The 16,454-nt window shown below is 37.8% G+C and overlaps 1 protein-coding gene and 1 pseudogene across 1 annotated transcript in view; one reads left to right on the top strand and one right to left on the bottom strand.

Annotated features, from left to right (window-relative positions):
* LRRC4C (leucine rich repeat containing 4C) overlaps window positions 1–16,454 on the bottom strand; it is a 556,054-nt gene that overhangs the window by 479,378 nt on the left and 60,222 nt on the right. The gene's annotated exons all lie outside the window — the stretch shown is intronic.
* Window positions 11,604–11,750, top strand: LOC127484920 (U2 spliceosomal RNA; annotated as a pseudogene).

Raw genomic sequence — 16,454 nt, 5'->3', positions numbered from 1 at the left:
AGAAGAAATCAGAATAGAAGCATAAATTACAATGTGTCAGGCAGTTCTGTATCTATAATTAGTCCAGGTATTAAACATCTTTCTTAAGATAAAAACACAGAGATTCTTAAGCTATTTAAACTAACCATCTGTTTGCTTAGTACTTATTATAGTTCCTTAGATTTTGTACAATTAGTGGTGTTAGTTTTACCTTTCAGAAGATTTATATTACTTTTAACTAGGAGGTGGAAAATCACTCAATTAAAAGCTCCTGTTGAGTCTGTAATATGTAAAACATGTTAAATGAACATAATAGAATTAAAATGGGGTTAATTTTGTCCTAATTCTGTAGTGTTTCTGCCAGCAGGATAAACAAAGATGTCAAAGACTTAGAGTGATGTAAATAACTATCTTTCCCTGTAGGCTTTAAAAAAGTAGCAATTATTTTTGGCAATAATTTAAGAGAATTTTTAAATAGAGTCAGAAAAAAAAAGAGGGGTAAAATGTACAGGAGAAAAATCAAGGTAAGACAGGCAAGGGTTATCAAATGTCTATTATATTCCAGGCATTAAACTATGTGTTTTCACAAATGTTATCTCCCTTACTGCTTCCAACAGCCATTTGCTATAATTATAATTGCTCTATTTTATAGCTATGGACACTTGGATTTAGCAAGGTTAACTGACTTAGTCAAAAGGCTGATAAGTGGCCTGAATGAGATTCAGGTATTTTAGATAGTGAAGCCCATTCTTTTTCCACAAACTGAGATAAGCTACTTGGCTCCTTATAATGCTCTTCAGTCTCTTGATTTTATAATGAAGTTTGACATAGAGTTACCAGTCTAGGAAAATGATGGAGCATCATTTAACAGCAATCAGATCACTGGGATAATGGTCTTTCTGCTGCAAGTTAGAAAAGACGCAAGATTTGCTCTGCACTCTAGTCTGACCAGAGTACCATATGGCATATGGTAGTCTCTATAACGACACTGGAATGAGTGAGTCCCAGAACTTCAATCCCTCCATGCTTTCATGGTAACATTTTCCTCATGTTTATTCTTATGAAATACCCATTCACCAAAAACCCTATGCTTAAAAGTCTGGTGAAAATGTTATTTCCTGAGCAAAGGCATTTGGAATTCCCTAATAAGAGTATCTATTCCTTTCCCCTATGCTTATTACTATGGAAGGCTATTTAGAAGATGACTCCCAACAATTCTCAGTACCAGAGAATTGTGCTCTCATGTAGTTTCCTTCTCTTCACCGTGGGCTGAGCCTAATGACTTGCTCCAAATGTTAAATGTTAAATTCTCCATTGGTCTCAGGGATAATATATAAGGTGGTGACCATTCTTTCTTTTTTTTTTAAGATTTATTTATTTGGGGGCCGGTGCCGTGGCTCACTTGGTTAATCCTCTGCCTGCTGTCCTAGCATCCCATATGGGCACCAGTTTCTAGTCCTGATTGCTCCTCTTCCAGTCCATCTCTCTGCTGTGGCCCGGGAAGGCAGTGGAGGATGGCCCAAGTGCTTGGGCCCCTGCATCCACGTGGGAGACTAGGAAGAAGCACCTGGATCCTAGCTTTGATCGGCGCAGCACTGGCCGCAGCAGCCATTTGGGGAGTGAACCAACGGAAGGAAGACCTTTCTCTCTCTCTCTCTTTCTCACTGTCTAACTCTGTCAAAAAAAAAAAAAAAAAGATTTATTTATTTGAAATGCAGAGTTACAGAGACAGAAAGGGAGAGCTTCAGAGAGACATCTGCCATTCACTGGTTCGTTACCCAAATGGTCACAATAGCCAAGGCTGGGCTAGGGCAAAGCCAGGAGCCAGGAGCTTAATCTGGGTCTCCCAAATGGGTGCAAGAGTCTAAGGACTTTGGTCATCTTCTGCTGCTTTCCCAGGCACATTAGCAGGGAGCTGGCTCTGAAGTGGAGCAGTTTAGAGCTGAACTAGTGTCCACATTGCAGAAAGCAGCTTAACCTACTACGCCACCATGTCAGTCTTTGAATGATAACATTCTGAGTTCACTATCAACCTGGGAAAATACCAGTTCTTTACTTCACATCAAACTTACCTTCTTCTACTCATTTGAGGACATATTCAATATTTTTTGTTTCCTCAACATCAAGCCAAGAAGATATGAGTGGTAAAAATTAAACATTTTCTTAAATAAATAAATAGGAAGTTTTAATTTTGAGAACCAATCAAGTTCTTGAAAATTAAACATTTTCTTAAGTAAATTAAATGAGTAAGGTTTTAAATTTAAGAACTGAATAGACAAGCTCCAAAAAATTTTGTCTCTACAACATTTCAGTTCTTAGAACCCTGGTAAATCCTTATTAGATATTAACAAATAATTATTGAGTGAATGAATCAAAAAGTAGATAATATTGGTAGATGGTCAACCTGGACTTAAACTTTAATACAAACACTGATATAACCATGATTATCTAAGACTAATTTTTCTCATCTAAAAAACAATGATGGTTAGGATTAAGTCAGAAGAGTTTTATTACATTACCTAGATAGCTCTAAAAGTATACAGTTCCATACTTTCTACAGTTATACACAACCATAGTTACTACAACATATTGAAAGCTCTCCTGAGCTCATTTATTAACCTTAAAGACAAAATGATCAAATTTAGAACTTCTCATTTAGTATATGTGTTTATACCTATGTGTATTGCTATTCTTGTATCCTTGATTACAAAATACCATCAAATTATATTAACTATGGAGATAACACTATCTCTTCCACAGGAATGTTTGATGACTAAATGATTTAGTGTACATAAAGTTTTTAACACAAAGACTTATATAAAGAAAATGATCATTGAGGGGCTCCATACTCCCTCTACTGAGGGATTAATGAAAATGAACTATCATTTATTCTATGTGTGCTAATAGATCCCTTATATAAAGCATTCATAATATTTTCTGAGGCAATAAGAGGTAGAAAAATTAAATGAATTCTGATATAGTCACATAACGGAATATGAAGCAATCATTAAAATCATATTGCTGAGGAATATTTATAAACATACAATATATTTACAAAGTGAAAATAAACCAGACTAGCTATAACAGTTTGTATAATACAAAAATATTATGTAAAATATGTGCATATAAATAACCTTAATGCATTTACATAATATGAATACATAATAATATGCATATATGTGATATGTACATATTGTACATGTAAATATACATAGACATAAATATACACATGGATTATATATATATAGACACATACTATATCTATTCACATATATTCATACGTATGTAACAGCAATAGGAAGGCATGTACCAAAAATAGTACAATGTCTGAGTAGTATAATTGCACAAGAATTTTTATTTGTATTTTTGTACCATCGACATGTTAGTATTGAACATACCACTTTTACACTGGGGAAATCAATACTTGCAACTTACAGTTAGATGAGCCAAGCCTAGAGTAGTAACAAGAGCTAGAAATCTCTGGATGAAGAATCTAACCATGCCAAATAAAAAAGTCTGTTCTGTGTAGAGAACTTTTACTGTGCTGGGTGGGCAAAGGATTTCCAGACAAAGTAACGCTGATTATATCTGCAGTGCAGACACCCTGACAACCAGCTGGCCGCATCTTCAGGCTGTGTGAACTGACTTTTTTGTGTGTCTCTCCATCTTGAAGGATTTTTCTTGTACCTATATAACTTGTATTCTGCTATCATTTAAAAAGTGAAGAAAGTAGCTAAAGATTACATTTATTGCTGGGAAGAGGTGGAATTTCACATTTCATTATTGATGCACAGGTGCCTCTAATCACATTACAGTTGCTCAGTATATTTACTATGTACATACATTTCTTTTCCCTGCCTAGCTCTCTAGGATTTGATCCTTTTCTTTTATAGTCTATGCTCTAAAAATAATTTTTTATCTCTAATCTTTTAAGACAATGAAGATTTAAATAGATCCCTCTATGTACTATCAACTATGAATATTAATGTCCCAGAAAACAGTAATATGTAATCAAATATCTGACTTATTAAGCAAATAAAAAAGCAAAAAAGAAAAGAAACTAAAAATGGAAAACTTCAAGGATTTTTTTAAAGACAAGAACTTTGAATGTTCTAAAATACACTTTTCTATACATTTCTTTTCATTTAATGCATTTTTCACTGAAGCAAAGTTATACAACTTAGAACTCTCACTACAAATTGTTTGTACTTTATGTAAATAGTGTTTCTGCTGTTCTCTCTTTTGTACCTAAGCAGACGCATGATTATATAATCAGATTAGGATAAAATTACATGAAAGACAGTAATACAGGATATTTAGTAATATTTAATTATGGCTACTTTATAAGCATAAGTAGAATCTGCTCTGGAGTATAAGGACTGAACTATCTTTCATGGAACTATTCATTAATTTAATGAATATTCTGGGGATGCCAACTATGCACAGAGCACTCATCTGGACACTGTAAATACCTCATGGGACAAGGTAAGATCCCTGCCAGCAAGGGGCTCATATTGGGTGGGAGTATCAGACAGTGATTTCAGATCCAAAAATGTTGCATGAGCTAAAAAAATTTGTTTTCTAGAAAGGAAATATCGGGAGAGTGTAAAAAAGGACTCATTAATGGGCATTGCTTTAGTTGGGTTAATTGAAGAATGTTTCTTTGAGAAGTTGGGAAGTCATGACCTGCATGATGTAAATGATCCAGTGATGCTAAGATCTCAGAGAAGTCCTCCCAGGTTAAAAGAACTATATGTACTAACCCTAAATTGGGAATGAGCTTGGGATATTGAAAGGGTAAAAAGAAGATCTTTGTATTGAATTTATTTGATAGGTAATGTTTTGCACAGTGGGTTGGAGGTCCATTTTGGACAGATGGCTGCAAAGGCCATGGATAAGGTGCTTGGTCAGCTATTGTCTTAAAAGCATCAGGGATTTATTGGGTGGGGACATTGAAAAGGAGATTATAAGGGCCAGTTAAGCTGCCACTCAAAATTCTAGCATCCCATATTTTTTTTTATTTGATAGGTAGAGTTATAGACAGTGAGAGAGAGAGAGAGACAGAGAGAAAGGTCTTCCTTCCGTTAGTTCACTCCCCAAATGGCCACTGCGGATGGCGCTGTGCCAATCAGAAGCCAGGAGCCAGGTGCTTTCTCCCATGTGGGTGCAGGGCCCAAGCACTTGGGCCATCCTCTACTGCACTCCTGGGCCACAGCAGAGAGCTGGACTGGAAGAGGAGCAACCAGGACAGAACCCGGTGCCCACATGGGATGCCAGCACCACAGGCAGAGAGGATTAACCAAGTGAGCTACGGCACAGGCCCCTAGCATCCCATATTTGAGTACTTCTTTAAGTCCTGGCCACTCTGCTACCAATTCAGCCCCCTGCAAAGGGACCTGGGAAGGCAGTGGATGATGGCTCAGAAGCTTTGTTGCCTTCCACACTTGTGGGAGACAAGAACACATTCTTCGCATTCTTGGTTGTTGGCTTTAGTGGCCTTGACCTGACTGTTTCTTCCTCTCTGTTGCTCTTTCAAATAAATAAATGAATTAAAATATAAAAGAAGATTATAGTGGTCTTATTACGATTTAGGAAGATCATCCCAACTGTTGTGTGGAAAAAAAAAAGATTATGGAAAATTAAGAATAGAAAAAGGCATACATCTAAGATACTGTGACATATTATTATGTCTGAATAGCAGAATCAAATGTTAACATGAATAGTAATTTCACTGTCTATAAATGTCAATTTAGTTTCACTTTAAAAAATTTTTATTTGTGCTGTGTTCTGTGATTTTCCCTGATAACTAGTAGTTTATATAGAGATTGTCCATGTGCCCTTGTAAAACAGAAGTTCAAGGATGAACAACAGTGTAAAAATTAAAACACATAATTCCCACCTATATATAGCTGGATGAGCTTAAGCCAGCAACTCAAATGACTCAGTCAAAGTCACCTTCTAGAGCTAGTTACAAGAAGAGAAGTTACTGGAACACAGGACTCCTGATTCCCATCCTAATGATCTCTCTATTTACTATCTAGTATCATCTATAATTAGAAATAGCTCAGAGGCTCTTTCTAAATAAAACAATATGTGAATCTAACCTTTCCATTACATTGTGTTTCCATCTGTTCTTTCTGACAATTATAGATCTTAAACTAATTCCCGTGGTTTAGAGCATCTTTCCAGAATGAGCCCTTCAGGTTTCTTTGGCAACTTTTTCCTTGAAGAATGAGAGATGGGCAAATGTAAAAGCCTAATTTTAAGAAGAAAAGGGGAGCCTAGCAGGTTTATCAAAATCACTTGCCAAAAACCTCCTTTCTCTAGAGGAAAGGTACATCTGTGCTCTTTCAGTGGGTAAAAGCTCCTGGAGACAACCGACTGCTCCATCTGATAGTGGTCTTCCATTACACCCAATCTTCTGGAACCAAATCTCTCTCCTGAAGGAATCTCACAACACCATCTCCTTGTTCCTTCCTTAGATTCCACCACTCCATGTTTCCCTCTTTAACAAAAGATATCAGTCCTATATTACAGGAAAATTGTTCAAATATAGGCCATGACAACCAGCGGTTATATATTATAGGTAATCCAACTATTTATAAAATTACTTTTAAAAATACATATGCTGTTGCTAGTTGAAATAACAAAGAATAGACTGGAAAGCACTAGAACTTCTTCAGTTGCCTTGTATCTATATGTTCCAAACCCAGGTTTAGGTGCTGGAATCAGGTAGGTCCACCTGGCTGAACATTGTCTAAAATAAAAAATTACAGCACATGATAACTGAGTATATCTACATATATCAGAAAAATTTAAATGGATAGTATAGTTATGTTCTTTTTTCAAATAAAAAAAAAATGGGGCCAGCATCATGGGGTAGCAGGTAAAGCCGCCGCCTACAGAGTCGGCATCCCATATGGGCACTGGTTCAAGTCTCAGCTGCTCCACTTCTGATCCAGCTCTCTGCTATGTCCTGGAAAAGAAGTAGAAGATGGCCCAAGTCCTTGGGCCCTTGCACCCACGTGGGAGACCCAGAAGAAGCTCCTGGCTCCTGGCTTCATATCAGCAAAGCTCTGGACATTGCAGCCAACTGGGAAGTGAACCAATGGATGGAAGATCTCTCTCTCTCTCTACCTCTCCTTCTCTCTCTGTGTTACTCTGATTTTCAAATAAATAAAAATAAATCTTTAAAAAATAGATTTATTTATTTATTTGAAAGGCAGTTACAGAGAAGCAGAGGTAGAGAGAGAGGTCTTCCATTCACTGGTTTGCTCCTCAAATAGCCACAATGGCCGGAGCTGCACCAATTCAAAGCCAGGAGTCAGTAGCTTCTTCCGGGTCTACTACATGGGTGCAAGGGCCTAAGGACTTGGGTCATCTTCTACTGCTTTCCTAGGCCATAGAATGGAGCTGGATCAGAAATGGAGCAGCTGGGACTCAAACCAGTGCCCATATGGGATGCTGGCATTGTAGGTGGCAGCTTTACCCACTACGTCATGGTGCCAGCCAATATTGTCATGTTTTAATATTTGTAAAGATATGTGTTTGGAAATATAAGATAACTGGATTAATTACATCAATAGAAAGGATGTGGAGTTCAATTACAGGCTGGCATTCAGAGCCCTAATGTAAGATTTGTTCATTAGAAGCAGAATAGAGCCAGGCTTGATTTAGAAAATGAGATGAAGATCTGGCTATTTAAATTGGGATGTCAGTCTAAAATGTTAATAGGCCCTTCCTTATAGAGCTAGGATTATTCCTAAAATTGGGACTGCCTATGGTCAAGATAGGAATGATACAGAAAGGAAATCTAGAAGGTTTAACATAATCTAGTAAATGCAATCACCTTTTCTAAAACACATGTGCTGGTTAAGCTGCTGCCTGTGACTTCACATCCCACATGGGTACCAGTTCAAGTCCTAGCTGCTCCACTTCTGATCTAGCTCCCTGCTAATGTGTCAGGTAACCATCAGAAGATGGCCTGAGTGCCTGGGCACATGCCACCCACATGGGAGATTCACATGGAATTCCAGGTTCCATGATGAGTCTTGAATCACCCATGGCTGTTGCATCCTTTTGGGGAGTGAACCATCAGTTGGAAGATCTCTCTCTGTCTCTCCCTCTCTTTCTCTCTTCTCTGTAACTCTGCCTTTAAAATAAATATTTTTTTTAAAAACTACATGTGCCATTGCACTCTGCATTGTAGATAATATGTACCTTACAATATAATTTTAGTTTCAATAGTGAGATAATGACTAAAAATAATTATAAATTTTGTTTGAAAATTGGATTAGCCATCCCCTTCACAGTCTATCCACATTCATTTTTGTCTTATACAAAGTGTTCATTAAAATCCAATCTACAATTAGAGAGTATTTATTCATTTTGCTAAGGTACAATATAATAACTGTGAAAGCTGATCTTGGAATTGAGGATCCAGGAGAAAAGCCCACTACTATATTTCAGCTCTCAACTTAGCAAATCACCTTAACAAACCCAGGTCTCATTTCATCATTTTTCAGATGCTATATCAGATGGGAACATAACAGGTACTCTTCTTACAATAACCTTCTATATATCTGTGAACTTATAAAGACAAAACCCATGGTGTTTCTTGTGATTTCTAGATCATGAGTATTTCCTTTAATGTTCTCTGTCTTCTCTTAAATTCTTTAGCTTCATCTGTTCTTGCTTTAGAGCTCCTCTGATGTCAGGTAATTATCATTCTCTGCACTCACAAGAACATTACTGGTGCCATGACACTGCATATGCTATTCAGTATGCCTGCCACATCTGTCCTAAACTCATCAGCTTGCTGTTTTTTTTTTTTTTAAAGTTTTTGTTTTATTTTCCTTTTTTTCCCAGATACAGTTCCAGGTTTGACCCCAGATGAAATCTTTCAGAAATTAGCTACCCACATTATTAAAAATCCTACTCCTCTTCTGATTTTTTTTGTCAATTCTAGCTTTCAATGTAACAGTAAACTCAATAAATAATTGTTTTGTTATACATTTATGCAGTACACTGGTAATACCTAGCACAGGGCATGACACATAAAAGACTTTCATCAAATGTGTCCTATATTAGTTAACTAATGGCTTGACAGTTGACAGATCACCACACGTGAATTATGTGACTTGAGAAAGATCCATAGCTTAATGTCTCAGTTATCTCATGTGTATAATGGAAACACACAGCAATTTGGTGCTTGCAAAAATTACTGAGACAATGAACATAAACCATTTAGCACAAAGTCAGCACATTATAAATGCCCAGCAAACACTGGTTGCTATACTTAATTGTACATTTATTTTAGAGGAAAGGTTGATTGTTGGGTGGAGGAAGAGGGCAAGAGGATAAGAGAGAGGAGGAGAGTATAAGAGAGGGATCAAGAAAGAGCAAGGGAGAGAGAGATCAAGAGACAGAGAGAGAGAGAGACACGTGTTCAGGAACAGGTCCTCTTAAAACTTTGAGGGGCAGGAGGGGCAGGCAGGGAAGTAGGAGCAGCGAATCCCATTAGGGTAGGGGTAGAGCCGACACTGGTGGTTGGGCCATGTGGTCACCTGGCTTCCAGCCATGGTGGCCGTGGCTAGAGCCTAGGATGGCACCAGGGGTGTAGATCCTGCTGTAGATAAGACTATGCCTCTTTACTAACATCCCCCACCTTGTGTTTTTTATAAAGCAGAAGTTGTGTGGGATTACAATAGCCCCAAGAGTCCAGGAAGGGTGGAGGGACAATTATCTGTCTTTAGAGCTACTTAGTCTGAATTTGTGGAGTTTGGCTCCTGTGGTAAAGTGGTCCAGTAATTTATGTATATAGTTGAAGACTAACAATTTTTGTGAGAAACTATGTGTGTTATATAAAACATGAAATATCTTTCATGCACTTAAGCTATGTTGAAAAATTTTCACTCTGCTGAAAGAAATGCAGTTCATTTGATTCTGCTGTGTCAGTTTCAAGACAAAAGCTCCCTATCTATCCAGGGATGAGGTTTTATTTGTTTGCAGTAAATGAAATAATCAGACAGCAAACCAAACCACCCTGTGATTATGGCTATTTGAAGCTACTGGCTTAGTCAGAGTGAATGATTTGGGAGGTTCAAAAGAGAACAAAATATATCCTGATGTAAAAATCCAGCTTAATAGATGCTCGTGTATCTTGTTTATTTTTTATTGCTGCACTACTAAGAATGTCAATGTTTCTAAGTACATCTAGATGTGATATCAGGAACAGATCTTAGCTAAGGTATGGTAGCTATCATACCCTCCCATAGGATCAGAGTTCTTGAAACAACAGTACAAAAAGCACATCCAAACACGATATAGATAAGTATTTGGAGGCAGGCGTTTGATATAAAGATTTAAGTTTCCCTCGGGATGTCCCTCTGGATGATTTAAGCTTTGCTTCTACCACTTCTGATCCAGCGTCCTGGTAATATAGCATCGTCAGCAGACAATGGCTCAAGCACTGGTTTCCCTGCCAGCCATGTGGGAGACCCAGATGGAATTCCTTGCTGCTGCCTTTAGCATGGCCCAGACCTGGCTGTTGCAGAAATTTGGGGAGTGAACCAGTGGACAATGCAATGATCCTCAACCTTGGATTGGAACATGGACAAAAGAAGGCCAGAACAGGAGCTGGTGTTGTGGCTCAGTGAGCTAGGCCACTACTTGCCATCCTATATCAAAGTTCCACTCCAAGTCACAACTGCTCAACTTCCAACCCAAACATCCTGATAATTTACCTGGGAAGGCAGCAGATGATGGTCCAAGTATATGGGCTCTGTCACCCATGTGGGAGACAAGGACAGTCTGTGGCTCCTGGCTTTGGCCTGGCCCAGACCATGGAAATTCATATTTTCTCTCTCTCCCTTTTCTCTCTCTCTCCCTCTCCCTGGTCTCTCTCTCTCTTTTTCTGTCTTTCAAATAAATAAATAAATAAATCTTAAACAAGTGATAAAGGCCAGATTATTCTCTATAGATTGAACTCAAGGCAGGATTTCCTCTTCTCCATTCCCCTAAGCAAGATAGCACTTTTTCAGCACAGTATATGAAAGAAAGAAATACAAAACAATACAGCTTTAGAAATTTCAGATTTCCAGCACATGAGTGTGTGTGTGTATGTGTGTGTGTGTGAGTGAGAAGGAAAAAAAAAAAAGAAAAAGAAAACGACATAAGTTTACATCAGAAGGAAGGCAACCACACACAGCTTCCCTGCCTTCATTTCTTTTATTTTCTTCTAATGCATCTTTATTTTCCTTCTTTGAAGAAATAACACAGATAAAAAGGAAATAGAACCCTGGAAATTCATCTTTTTTTTAATCCTATGAAAAAAAAATTGCTCTGATGTTGAAGGGTTTTTTGAGGTTGTGGATTTTCAGTGTTAAAGAAGTAAAGTCTCAAGCAAACCAAGGCACATATGTCACTGTACTTGAACAATTTCAAGCCTCCAAAGTTATTTTACTAAAACAATGTTAAGCAATGAGAAGAAAACAAAACTATATTTAGGAATATGTGATTTCTAGTCTATAACATCACTAAATATATATGTGAATGTAAGCTTCTCTAGTGGTCCATGAAAGTATTAACAGTCCTTATTCAGAAGACAGAATCTATAAAAATTGATCGCTTCTCGGCCTTTTGGCTAAGATCAAGTGTAGAATTTGTAAAAATTGGTGAGAAACAATAATAATCATGAGAATGGCATATTTGTCTAGGAATAAGCAAATATTTATAAGCTGTATCACTTTAACAAAAAATGCATGCAGGAAAGTTCACATAGTAGTGGGCTGGATAACATATATGGACAGATTACAAAATGTGGCTACATTGTCCCTCAATCTAATTTTTTAAAGATTTTATTTATTTATCTGAGAGTCAGAGCTACAGACAGAGAGAGGGAGAGACAAAGAGAAAGGTCTTCCATCCACTGGTTCACTCCCCAAATGGCCACAATGGCCAGAATTGGGCCAATCCAAAACCAGGAGCGAGGTGCTTCCTGCAGGTCTCCCATGTGGGTGAGGGGCCCAAGCACTGGGGCCATCTTTTACTGTTTTCCCAGGTCACAGCAGAGAGCTGGATCAACAGCTGGGTAGAGAACCAGCACCCATATGGGATGCCAACACTGCAGGTGAAGACTTTGCCCACTAAGCCACAGTGCTGGCCCCCCAGTCTAATTTAATGATATATTCTCTTATTAAATTATGTTCCAATGAATCACATATAAAATAGCAACAATGAAGACAAATCACAGCATCCCTGCCCACATTCTCATTCTACCTCATTTTCTTCCTATTTATCTTTATTTCTCAGCTTCAAAGCAAAGCAAATGACAATGGAAACATGAGTGTGATCCATGAAATTTGTCTATTGCTTTGATTTGTGAAAAAATAAAGTCAGCCAGGACAAAAGTCTTTAATGTAAGGATGAAGGAGGATAAAACATCAGTGTAGGTTGGCAACTGTTCACCTGCAACAGAGCTTCCTAACTGGTAGGTCTCTGGGTAAAAGGTTTGTAATACTTTCAGTTCCTAAGTCTTGGAATCAAGCCGGTGGATGTGGCCACTGTACAGCATTTGAATCAGGATCTTCAGTTACTGTCTCATACTTAGGACTGAAATATGGGTTCCCAGATCTAATTTTTTTCTATTTTTAGTTTGGAGGTTTGTTAGGTGTTAAGCCTTTATCCTTTAATGACTACACAAATCTTGAAATCTGCTGAAGGCCCTAACTACTTGATGACTGACAATGATATCATATATCTCACCTACATCCCTGCTAAAGGGGAATTTTATGACAGCTCAACTTTCAAAAAAAGAAAAGCCCTAGGAACTTTAGGGTATACATGTCTATTGTAAGAACCCCATCACCCACCCAATTCTTAACCTATCTATCCATATGCTTGCTTCAGCAGCATATATATTTAACCTACCTATTCTTTCTCCTATCATGGTAGAATTCTTATACCCTTCACAATTTTATTATTGTACTTTCAACTTAATCTTATCAGGCAGATGTAACACTGTTTGATGGTTACTTGTTAGAAGAGACAAGATTCTTTAGGATCATATCTTTTTATCTTTGTGGGTTTAGTTCTTAGCTTGTTGTTGAATATACAGTAGGTACTGCTGAAATGTTTATGAAATGAATGGATGAATGTATTACTTAACTGAATGTTCGAGGCCATCATTATGGTTAATCATATAAGTTAAACATGAGTGGATTTAGTATTTTTTTTTTTTTTTTGGACAGGAAGAGTTAGAGAGAGAGAAAGAGAGAGAGAGAGAGAAAGGTCTTCCTTCCGTTGGTTTGCCCCCCACATGGCTGCTGCGGCCGGTGCACTGCGCCTATCCGAAGCCAGGAGCCAGGTGCTTCCTCCTGGTCTCCCATGCGGGCGCAGGGCCCAAGCACTTGGGCCAGCCTCCACTGCCTTCCTGGGCCACAGCAGAGAGCTGGACTGGAAGAGGAGCAACCAGGACAGAACTGGCGCCCCAACCAGAACTAGAACCCAGGGAGCCAGCGCCACAGGCAAAGGACTAGCCTAGTGATTTGTGGCTTTAGCCGTGGATTTAGGCCTATGTCCTTAAAGTGGAGAGATATTGAGAACTCCCTGAGAAGGTGCAATCTCATTCACAATAGCTACAAAACATAAAATATCTTTGAATAAATTTACTTATGGATGTAAAAGATCTCTACAATGAAAATTACAGAATATTAATGAAAGAAATTTTTAAAATGCACAAAAATACAAAGACCTCTGTGGTTATGGATTGGAAGAATTAATATTCTTAAAATGTCTATATTACCCAAAGAAATTTACATATTCAATGTAATTTCCATCAAAATGCCAATGACATCTTTTACAGAATTAGAGAAAAAAAAAATCCAAAAATTTGTATGGAAGAAAGAAAGACCCCCAAATAGCCAAAACAATCCTGAACTATAAATGATGCTGAGGGCATCACATTACCAGTCAATACACACTGCAAAACTCTTGTATCCAAAACATCATGAAACCTTAATAAAAATAGACACACAGACAAATCAAACAGAAACCCCAGAAACAAATTCATAAATAACTAACAAATGCATATACAACTAACTTACCTTAGACAAAGTTACTAAAAGTACTGCCTTGAAAGAGGTCATGCTTGTCAACAAATGGTGCTGTGAAAATTTGGTTCCCTGCGCCGTAGCTCACTAGGCTAATCCTCTGCCTGTGGCACCAGCACCCTGGGTTCTAGTCCTGGTTGGGGCGCCGGATTCTGTCCCAGTTGCTCCTCTTCCAGTCCAGCTCTCTGCTGTGGCCCCGTAGTGCAGTGGAGGATGGCCCAAGTGCTTGGGCCCTGCACCATCATGGCAGACCAGGAGGAAGCACTTGGCTCCTGGCTTCAGATCAATGCACTGCACCAGCAGTAGCAAGCCAGCTGTGGTGGCCACTTGGGTGGGGGGTGAACTTACGGAAAAAGGAGGACCTTTCCCTCTGTATCTCTCTTTGTCTAACTCTGCCTGTCAAAAAAAAAATTTGGTTCCCACAGGCAGAAGTTTGAAACAAGACCTCGGTCTCTCATTCTCAATATTAACTCAGGTGTATCAAAGACCCTGAAACTATATAACTGCTAGAACAAAATAGAAGGTGAAAACTTTAAGACACTGGCAAAGGAGATACATTTTTAGGATACGATGGGAAAAACACAGGCAATAAAAGGAAAATAGGAAAGAATAGTTTTATACCAAAGTAAGAAGCTTCTTACTTTGCAGCAAAGGAAATAATTTGTACAGAGATTAGAAAACTGATGAAATGGGTGAAAATATTTACAAACTATATATCTCATAAAGGATTAATATTCCAGAATATATTAGAACCCACAAAATTCAGCAATAATACAAACAATTCAGTTAATAAATGGAAACGAATCTAAACAGACACTTTTCAGAAAGGAAAAATAGAAATACCAAATACGTGAATAAATTTTCAATACCACCAGCTATCAGGGAAATGCAAATTAAAACCAGAATGTAGTATCATTTTCTTCAGTTAGAATAGTGATTATTAAAAAGGGAAAAAATAACAAATGCTGGTGAGGATGCAGAGTAGAGGGAACCCTTATACACTGTTGGTGGGAATGCAAATTTGTACAACCACTATGGAGAACAGTATGGAGGTTTCTCCAAAATCTAAAATTAGGTCAGCCATATGGCCCAGCTATCCCACTTCTGGGATTACATCCAAGGAAGTGAAGTCAGCATATGAAAGGAATACCTGCACCCTATGTTTATTGCAGCACTATTCACAAATAGCCATGATATAGAATCAAACTAAACGCCTGTTAGTGAATGAATCGATGAATAAAATGTGGCATACATACACAATACAATATTACATAGCCATACAAAAGAATGAAACCTTGACATATGCAACAAAATGGAAAAAAGTGGAGATTATTTAAAAAATTATGTTAATTGAAATAAGACAAGTATCACGTTTTTTCCCTCTCATATATGGAAATTGTGTATGTGTGTATGTGTATGTGTGCTCCATATGAATCTAAAATAGTCCTTACTAGAGATTGGGAAGGGTGAAAGTTAGATTGCTTAGATTACATAGTCATTTGAAATAATTGGTTCTGGTGTTCCACAGAGGAGGAGGCTAATTATACTTGTTAATAAAGAAAATGGAAGGGCCAATGGACTGGCTTAAGCTGTGATACTTGTTAAATGTTGCATTGCCTCCCATAAAACTGTTGGAGACATTTCATGTAAATCCAATTTTTTTAAATCAATTAAAGAAATGTAATATTTTGGGGCTAGTGCTGTGGTGCAGCAGGTAAAGCCTCAGCCTACAGTGCCAGCATCCCATATAGGTGCTAGTTCAAGTCACAGCTGCTGCACTTCCAATCCAGCTCTCTGCTACGGCCTGGGAAAGCAGTGGAAGATGGCCCAAGTCCTTGGGCCCCTGCACCTGCATGGGAGACCTGGAATAAGCTCATGGTTCCTGGCTTCAGATTGGTGCAACTCCAACCATTGTGACCATTTGGAGAATGAACCAGTGGATAGAAGACCTCTCTCTCTGTGTAACTCTGACTTTCAAATAAATAAATAAATCTTTAAAAAAAGAAATGTATTATTTTAAAGAACATCAAGATAAATGTACACTGAGTTCATTTTTGTTACAATGTAGTTAACAGCATGTATTGTGACACTGAGAAATAGTTACCAAGACTTTTAGAATAGACAATCTAAAATTACACATCCACCTCAAAGCTAACACACTCAAATCCTACTTAACCAAAATAAAAAGAAAGGCAATCAAAAAGTCAAACTCTCTAGTTACTTTATATATATACCACTATACTCTTTCAAAAAGTCATTACAATGGTAGTTAATAGGTCTTTTATTATATTGATTAGTTTAAATCATGATTTTTTTTTCCAGGCAATCTTGAACATATGGTCACCCTACAGTCTACTACAGTTC

The sequence above is a fragment of the Oryctolagus cuniculus genome, chromosome 1 (assembly GCF_051225735.1).
Source record: "Oryctolagus cuniculus isolate XC-2025 breed Fujian yellow rabbit chromosome 1, ASM5122573v1, whole genome shotgun sequence".
In the NCBI taxonomy this organism is placed as follows: domain Eukaryota; kingdom Metazoa; phylum Chordata; class Mammalia; order Lagomorpha; family Leporidae; genus Oryctolagus; species Oryctolagus cuniculus.
Note: the sequence above shows the minus strand (reverse complement) of the source record. Positions and strands in the feature narration are given on the sequence as shown.